Below are 8,164 nucleotides of genomic sequence, written 5' to 3' on the forward strand. Positions count from 1 at the left end.
AAAAAATAGGTCTGTAATAAAAGTAATTTCTTTATTAAGCTTTAAATTTGCTAAAAAGATTGAATCATACAAAAGGTACATAAAATATCACGTGCGTTGGCAGTCAATTAAGAGGTATCCCCAAGAGCTACTCTTATGAATGAAAACGTAAATTTTTCTTGGAAAGCTCTTGGGGCTGTATGATGACCCTCTCCAACACTATATTTTTTTGGTGACCAGGAGATAAAATGCCTTACCTTCATAGGATAAAAGACTTTTATCCCCTGGCCATGAGAATCCGCACAATGATCCCAAAATGGCGGGAAATACTTAGTCGGAAAATCTGCTTTATTTAAGAAATGCCAACCATCTAGAAAGTTTCCCTTGTTTTTAAAAAGGCACCGATACACATCCCCACGGAGTGTTATGGTTACCGGTAGCCTTGATTTTGCCTTCAGATGTTGCTCAACAGCAATTCTGAGAGCAGTGGTCTCACCAAAAAGAACAGACTGGTCAAGGACTGGATTCTTGAAAAATCTAAAAGACAATAATATAATTCAATAAATACATCTTTGCCCACAGTATTTTTTTTTTGTATTTAACATCACCCTATATGAAACCATTGCAGTATATCATTAATAACTTGAGGAAAAAATTATAATTCTAGAACTGCAATAAGGAAAATTAGCTTAAAAAGATGGTAAATACACCACGAGCAGCAAAATTAGTGAGGAGAATTAGTCAACTGATCATAGCACAATGTTCAGTGTGCAATTTTCACATATTAAGTAGCTTTTCTTTTGTAAATAAAACACTCTCCGAGAAAACGGCGACCGAATACGGTAAGGCTATCAGAATTATTGTATTCAGAAAAAATGAATTCATAGTACCGGACACAATCGCGCGAAACATGTTCTTCGGGTTCCCAAGACGATTCGTAGGGAGAATAACCCCTCCACAAAACCAAGTATTCCGTGGTTCCCTGTTAGCGAATAAAAGTAAACAAGATTCTAGATCGTCAAACTGCCATTGAATCTGTTTTCCCTTCCTTTACGTTCTGATAATTTTTCCTTATATTACAAAGAAGACGAACCACGGTCCTCCATTAGATTAAATTTATAAGCTCAAAGAGTCTTAACCTTATCAAAACAAAGGAAGGAATTCAACTGACCGTGGCGCTTTCTCTTTTAGCAATGAGTCGTTCTACCTCCCACAGCCGTCCTCGACCTTTTGTTTTCCTCTTTCTTGTTTCTGGTAGCATATCAATTGAGGATATGCTATTTAGAGAGGCATAAAATCCTCTTTCTTTCCTCGCACGAGCCGCCATTTTGAGATAAAAGAGTGCTTGACACGATTCACTAAACGAACCAATCACATTATTGATAGGAAGTAAAAGTGATTGACAGTTCATTTGATGCGGTTGAGAGCATCGAAAGAAGCCCTGCCCAGTCTGGTTCGACTTTTCTGGGAATGTCCTTCGACAACAAAATATTCACCACTAAAAATATTTTTTCTTCGGAATTCTGTTTTATGTACGGCAGCCTTTGAAAAATTGCCGAGATCTCAGTAAAAATTCCTACTGTGAGAGTACCTCAACCTTCTACTCACCGCAGCAGCCATTGATGGCCAGTGCGATGAGGCGAGAAATGAAACTATATCTCCTCCATAGCAACTGTGAACAACAGCTGTAAAATCTTTGATTGACGGATTATGAACTCTTGAAAATATGACCGCCCACCTATGTCTCGAATTCGAATAAGGTCTGTATTGTTTTAAAGATGTTCGGGAACCATAAGACATTAAGTGGTGTTTCAACAAGTGTCTCAACAAAGACGGGGGCAAAAAAAAAACGTGAAAACAAATGAGTAATTTGTGGACGATACAGAAGACAGTTTAACAACACAGATCTACTGGTTAGACATTTTATCACGTTAACGGAACCCAACGTTGTCATTGCTTTTTTTTTTATTTGCTGAAAGCTGAAAACTTCCTGCCCGTAGTGATTTTTGTTAGTTGCGTAATTTCGCTTTTTGGCATAAAGCTTGTTTTTCTTTGGTTGAACGTTAGTTGACATAGATCTTAACCACATCAGAAATTTTCCTGCAAAAGAAATATTTCTTTCCTAAAAGGCGGAAAGCGGGTATATAATATAGAATTTCTTGTGCTTGGTAGTTAATAGACCTTTATCACTCGGCAGCCATGTTAAGTCTCAGGAGAATAAAAGCTTTGTTTTTGCTTGGCAAGCCTCGACCAGACGCAAATTCAACGCGAGGCTTGCCGCGCAAAAACAACGCTTTTTATTCTCCAAAAACTGAACATGGCCGCCGAGCGATAATGGTCTATAGAAGGGGAAGTTAATTTGCTATCAAAATATGAACATGACTACCGCACCCAACGGCTGCCCGTCTCCGTAGAATACTTGATCGGAAGAACAAAATCACCTCAGATATAAGCATTAAGGAGCGAGGAGCCTTTTTTTCTATGAAATTTGAAGAACATTCAGTTTTTTTTTCCACGTAATCATAAGTGTTGAAACCATGTACACTATGATGTTACGTAATATTTCATAAAATTGTAAGATGCATTGCTATTTATCTGTCATCAATGTCATCGTAGCTGTCATTAATGTACAAATACCATGATAATTCACACGGAAACGAAGGTGAGGACACAAACGTTTGTTGCATAATCTATCTTTGAACGCATTTCGTAAGTGTTCCTGGGTTGGAAGTATTTGTGGTTTTCTTTGTCGCTCACCGCCTTTGGTTATATGCAAAGTTCAAGCTACTGTCAACATATTTTTGGACAAGTTTTTCAAAGAAACTTCTTGAATTACAAAAGTGACACCCGCACCGATTTCCGACAATTTTTTTTAGTCGCTGAGACTCCCGGCTGGATCGTTTTTTAAAAAAGTCATCAAAACTGTCACTGCTTGAAAAGTATCGAAAAACAACTACCTTTTACAGACCCGCATTTACCAAGCCATAACACAACACTATTTGGTATCAGTAAAATAAAGTTATCGCGCATTTCCCGCACACCAACACTGCTGAATGAAGAATATTGGTGAGACTGGACATGGCCTACTCAATATAGTAGACATACTAGCCTTCAGTTGAGTTCCTAATCTTCAGGTAAATTAACAAACTGGGGATCTTTTAACCTTACGTGTCAAAAATGCAGCAGATCAGAAAAGGTGAAATCAAGGTATCGATTTTCTTTTGTTTGTCGGGCTATATACGGTAGGCCAACAGTTAACTGATACTTCCAGAACAATTTCAGAACCCGAACTGCACGGAACTAAAGTGCTTTGGACTTTCTTTAAACAAAGACTTAGCAATGGATTCAAAGCGCTTCCTCATCTTGTTGACTTTGTTGCTGTTTGTGATATGCGTTCTGATGAACCAGTTAGAGGCTTTTGAACTGCGGCCGCTAAGAAAGAGGAAACGAAGATGTTTCAGAAGGCCAAAAAGGTGTCCGAGGAGAAGAGGTAAAAGAGAAACAACGGCAGATGATATCAAGCCTTTAGACATGAACCATGTGTCGACAATCTTGGTAGGTGATCAGCGTTATAAGCTCCAAAAATCTTTCGTTAAAGTTTCCAAAATCGGCACAAAAGTATCTACTGAAATTACCAAAAGAGAAGATCATTAAAATGAAGAATTTTCTTTATACATGTAGATATTTTAAATGTTCGTTACTTGTTCTAATTGTAATAATAACGGGCATTAAAACATGTTTTCGGAAAACACAAACGTTCGGCTCATGTAGGTGAAAATCTTAGGAAAACGAATAAAGGCCTGAAATATGAATAAAAAGTCTTTCAAGCCATTCAGAAAGCGAATATAAGCTAGCTAAATTGGAAGGAAGTTCTTCTGTTTCTAAAATTTTCAGCTTTGCAAATCGACCTTGGAAAACGGAAGGTGACGTATAATTCACCTTTCTAGTTAAATATTCTCGTTTGTCCGACCCGTGATAAATGGGTTAGCGTCAGATTCGAGTCAAGTCTTATATCAGATTTGGGGAGTTTGTCTTAATGATATCATTTTATTTTATATTATTGTCCAAGTATTTAAGACGATATTGCTTCTTAAGGACACTTTATGTGGCTGTCTTTTCGTGGTGATTGTTGGTGACCCACAGTTTCCCTAATTAAGATATGAACATACACCATTCAGCTTTCACAGTCTTCAATCGGGATTCCGTAAAAATGGTAATTTTGCAGTAGAAATAAAAATCCCCTCCGAGAGAAATATTAAAATTTTGTAATTAAACAGCATCTTTCACAATGAGATTGTGTGATCGAGTGATGTTGCAGTGATCGAGTGACGTTGTGACTATCCTAAGTATAAATCTGGAAAGAGTTATCATTTTCTTTTTTATCATAACAATGTCACTGAAATGAAAAGTTTCTAAATACACAGAGCATTGTGAAGATCCGGAAGATTGTAGGGTAGTCATTTCGGAACTGACGCTAGTAGATTCATCAACACCAAGAGATGGATAATTTGTCCATTATATTAGCACAAATTTCAGACATATTCAACTCAACGCCATATATCGAGGATTATTTTTCTTCCTTACGGAAACGGATATCATAGATCTTGGCGATAGGCTCCCAACGCTGGTATAGCAAACGCAAATGTCAGAAACATGACGATTTTCTACTTGTGGTTTGTGTAGTTCGGTGTGTTTGATTAATTTGTCCTTTTACTATCAACATCTTGTTAGATTGTTTGTGTTAATTTTGTTTGCTGTTTTCTTCATTAGGCTTCAGAGGAGAAATAAGATGCCAACCTTCAGACGTAAATACTTAATCTCTGATTTACAAACTTCCTAACGTGAAATATCAATGGAACATTTCTGGAAACCGTGTAGTGCATAAAGGGTACAAGCTCACTTTTTATCTTGTAAAGTGTGAAGCCGGAGAACTTAATTTAGATGCCAACGTAAGATTCCATGTATTCCTTGAAATATTCTAGAAGTAAAAAAAATATATATATGTTGTTCTAATAGACTGTTTTTTTTTTTTTTTTGATTTTTAAATTTTTTTTTCTAATTGTAATAACGGGCATGTAAACATGTTTTCAGGAAACGCAAACCTACAGCTCATGCAGGTGAAAATCTTATAAAAACGCATAAAGACCCTAGTATCTCGAATTGAATTGTGAAGAAAAACACTTTCAAGCCGTTCAGAAAGCGAAATTAAGCTGGCTTAATTGGGGGGAAGTTCCTCTGTTTCTAAAATTATCAGCTAAGCAAATCAGAACAGATCCTTCTGTGTTAGTGTACTTCCAATCCCTTTGATAGAGCTGAAAGCGATCTTAATTGGAAAAGGGAAGATTACGTTTAATTCACCTTTCCAGTTAAATATTCTCGTTTGTCCGACCCCTGTTAAATGGGTTAGCGTCAGATTCATAAGACTTGTGCTGGAATAAGCTAAAAAAAAAAAAAATAATAATAATCGGTGAACTACTGGAATTAAGTCTTATTCCAGATGTGAGGAGTTTTTCTTAATAAAATCATTTTATTGTATCTTATTGTACAAGTATTTAACACGATATTGCTTCTTAAGGACACTAAACGCGGTTGTCTTTTCGTGGTGATCGTTGTCGACCCACGGTTTCCCTAATTAAGATGTCAACATACACCATTGAGCTTTACAGTGTTCAATCGGTATTCCATCAACATTGTCATTTTACAGTAGAAAAAAATAATAAATCCCCTCCGAGAGAAATATTATACTGTATTTAAAAGTTTGTAATCAAACGGCATCTTTCACAATGGGATTGTGTCATCGCGTGATGTTGCCGCATTAACTATCCTGAGTAGAAATGTGGAAGGGATTATCATTCTTTTTTATCATAACAATGTCACCAAAATGAAAAGTTTATAAATACACGGAGCAGTGTAAGCAATCCGGCAGATTGTAGAGTAGTCGTTTCGGAACTTCCGCTAGTAGATTCAGTAACGCCAAAGATGGATAATATATCCATGAAATAAGCACAATAAATTACACGTTCAACTAAACTGCTTGAAATCGGGGATTTTTTTTTTTTTTTTTTTTTCGTGGAAACGGATGTGATAGATCCTGGCGATGGGCTCACAACGCTGAAACGAAACCGAAACCGTGCAGTGCGCTGAGGGTGCAAGCTCATTATGAATATTGTAAATTGCGAAGCCAGAGCACTGAATTAGGATGCCAACTTAAGATTCCATGTATTCCTAAACTATCCTAGAAGTCAAACCAAATATGTTGTTCTAATAAACTGATTTTTTAACGTAGCTGTCAGCTATGTACAAACAGCGTGAAAGTTCACACGGAAACAGAGGTGAGGACGCAATCTTTTGTTGCATAATCCATCTATTACGCATTTCGTAAGTGTTCCTGTGTTGAAAGTAGCTTTGGTTTTCTTTCTCGCTCATCGCCTTTAGTTTTTTTTTTCAAGCCAAGCTCACATAAAGACATTTTTAGACACGTTTTTCAAAAAAAGAAACATCTCCAATTTATAAAAGAGACACTCGCATCGATTTCTGACCTTTTTTTTTTTTTTTTCAGGCGCTGGTACTCCAGGAATGAACATCGGTCGCTTTTTAAAGACACAATCACAACAGAAATTGCTTGAAAAAGTATCAATAAACACTTCCTTTTTAGACTATTTGGTATCAGCTAAATGAAGATATGGCGCATTGCCTGCTAGACTGCAAGCAGTCCTTTTTGGTTAGTCGAGATGGTGTGCTCATAGCGCAGCGAGTCTGGAGCGAGGAGAAATAAACGAGAAGAGCCCCCTTCCGCTCGTTCGCTCTAGTTTTTTTTTCGCGATCGGCTATTTCGCGCGACCTCTCGACTATCCAAAAAGGGACTGCTTGCAGTCTAATTGCCCGCAAACAAACACTGCTGAATGCAGCATATTAGGAAGACTGAGCATGGAGTACTCAATATGGTAGAGGTCTTAGCCATCGATCTTCTCCTGTCAATTGCCCTTAACGACCTGAAAGGGATCTTGGGAAACAGAAGGTAACGCCTGAAATTTTTGTCTCGTTAAATTTCTTGATTGCTTAATAATATTATTATTTGAGTCAAGTGTTATTCCAGATGTGAAGAGTTATTGCTTTTAGAAAATAATTTCATTGGTGTTAGTGTGCAAGTATTTAACATGACATTGCTTCTTGAAAATATTAAACGTGGCTGTCCTTTTGTAGTGATTGTTGATGAGACATGATTTCCCCTAATTGAGATATGGACATAAAACACTGACCTTACAGTCTTCAATCGGGATTCTATAGACATGGTCAATTTACAGCAGAGTTGTTAGGTAGGGACCACAGCTTCCGGATTTTTGCGTGGGAATATCATTATTTTGCGGGGAAATAAACCAAGGCCGAGGACGTCATCGCCTATTGTCTTGATCTCATGAATAAAATGCGGTGGATTCTCATTAACGTCACATTAATCATAGGATGACGTCATGTTTTATTTTAGCCATATCGACAGGTTATACAGGCTCATAAATGATTTCGTGCTCTATTTTTATCTTACGGCAGTCATGGTCAGTATCACCGGTTTTTGAAGTTATTATTGGATACATAACATCATAGTTTACTTTCATTGTGCTTAAGCGACTTTTACCTTCTCTTCACTCCAAAACAGGGTTTCGAAAGTATCACGTAACAGCAAGAACTAACATTCTTCCCTCAATTGAAACCAAGATCTGGGGGGCAGGGATGGCACAGTGTTGAGAGCCCTTGCCTCCCACCAATGTGGCCCTGGTTCGATTCCCGGACTCGACGTCATATGTGGGTTGAGTTTGTTGTTGGTTCTCGTCCTTGCTCCGAGGGTTTTTCTCCGGGTTCTCTGGTTTTCCTTCCTCCACAAAAACAGACATTTCCAAATTCCAATTCGATCTGGAGTCTGAGACTGTTAAGTGTCACCCCCGTTAAACAAAATTTATTTATTTATTTATTTATTTATTTATTTTATTTCATTTTTTGATTTCTAAGCGAAAGAATCTAAGTTAGGAAGTCTTTTCAGAAGTTAATTTGGGGAGATTAATACAAAAAAAGAGTTCATGTAAGGTGTATTGATTGGTTTTGGATAACAACGCTTAAAGGGAATATTTGTTTACAAATAGGATTTTATGTCTTCAATCCGATCTGTTGTTTGTCTTTTTATTCAATACTGAAG

At 37.2% G+C, this 8,164-nt stretch overlaps 2 long non-coding RNA genes across 3 annotated transcripts; one reads left to right on the forward strand and one right to left on the reverse strand.

The window, feature by feature from the left end:
- Positions 1–10: 10 nt before the first annotated feature.
- Positions 11–1,458, reverse strand: LOC146448402 (uncharacterized). Of its 2 annotated transcripts, XR_014861088.1 has the most exons (3): positions 1,151–1,444; positions 870–961; positions 11–516 (listed from the first exon to the last, which is right to left on the reverse strand). It is a non-coding gene; the product is annotated as an uncharacterized LOC146448402 (long non-coding RNA). The 2 variants fall into 2 exon arrangements; XR_014861089.1 differs by lacking the exon at positions 870–961 and having other exon boundaries at positions 1,151–1,458.
- A 1,803-nt stretch (positions 1,459–3,261) lies between these two features.
- LOC146448403 (uncharacterized) lies at positions 3,262–4,992 on the forward strand. Its single transcript, XR_014861084.1, has 2 exons — positions 3,262–3,534; positions 4,750–4,992. It is a non-coding gene; the product is annotated as an uncharacterized LOC146448403 (long non-coding RNA).
- The last annotated feature ends 3,172 nt before the right edge of the window (positions 4,993–8,164 follow it).

Source organism: Pavona decussata, unplaced genomic scaffold, assembly GCF_977016875.1.
Source record: "Pavona decussata unplaced genomic scaffold, jaPavDecu1.1 SCAFFOLD_941, whole genome shotgun sequence".
NCBI classification, from domain to species: Eukaryota; Metazoa; Cnidaria; class Anthozoa; order Scleractinia; family Agariciidae; genus Pavona; species Pavona decussata.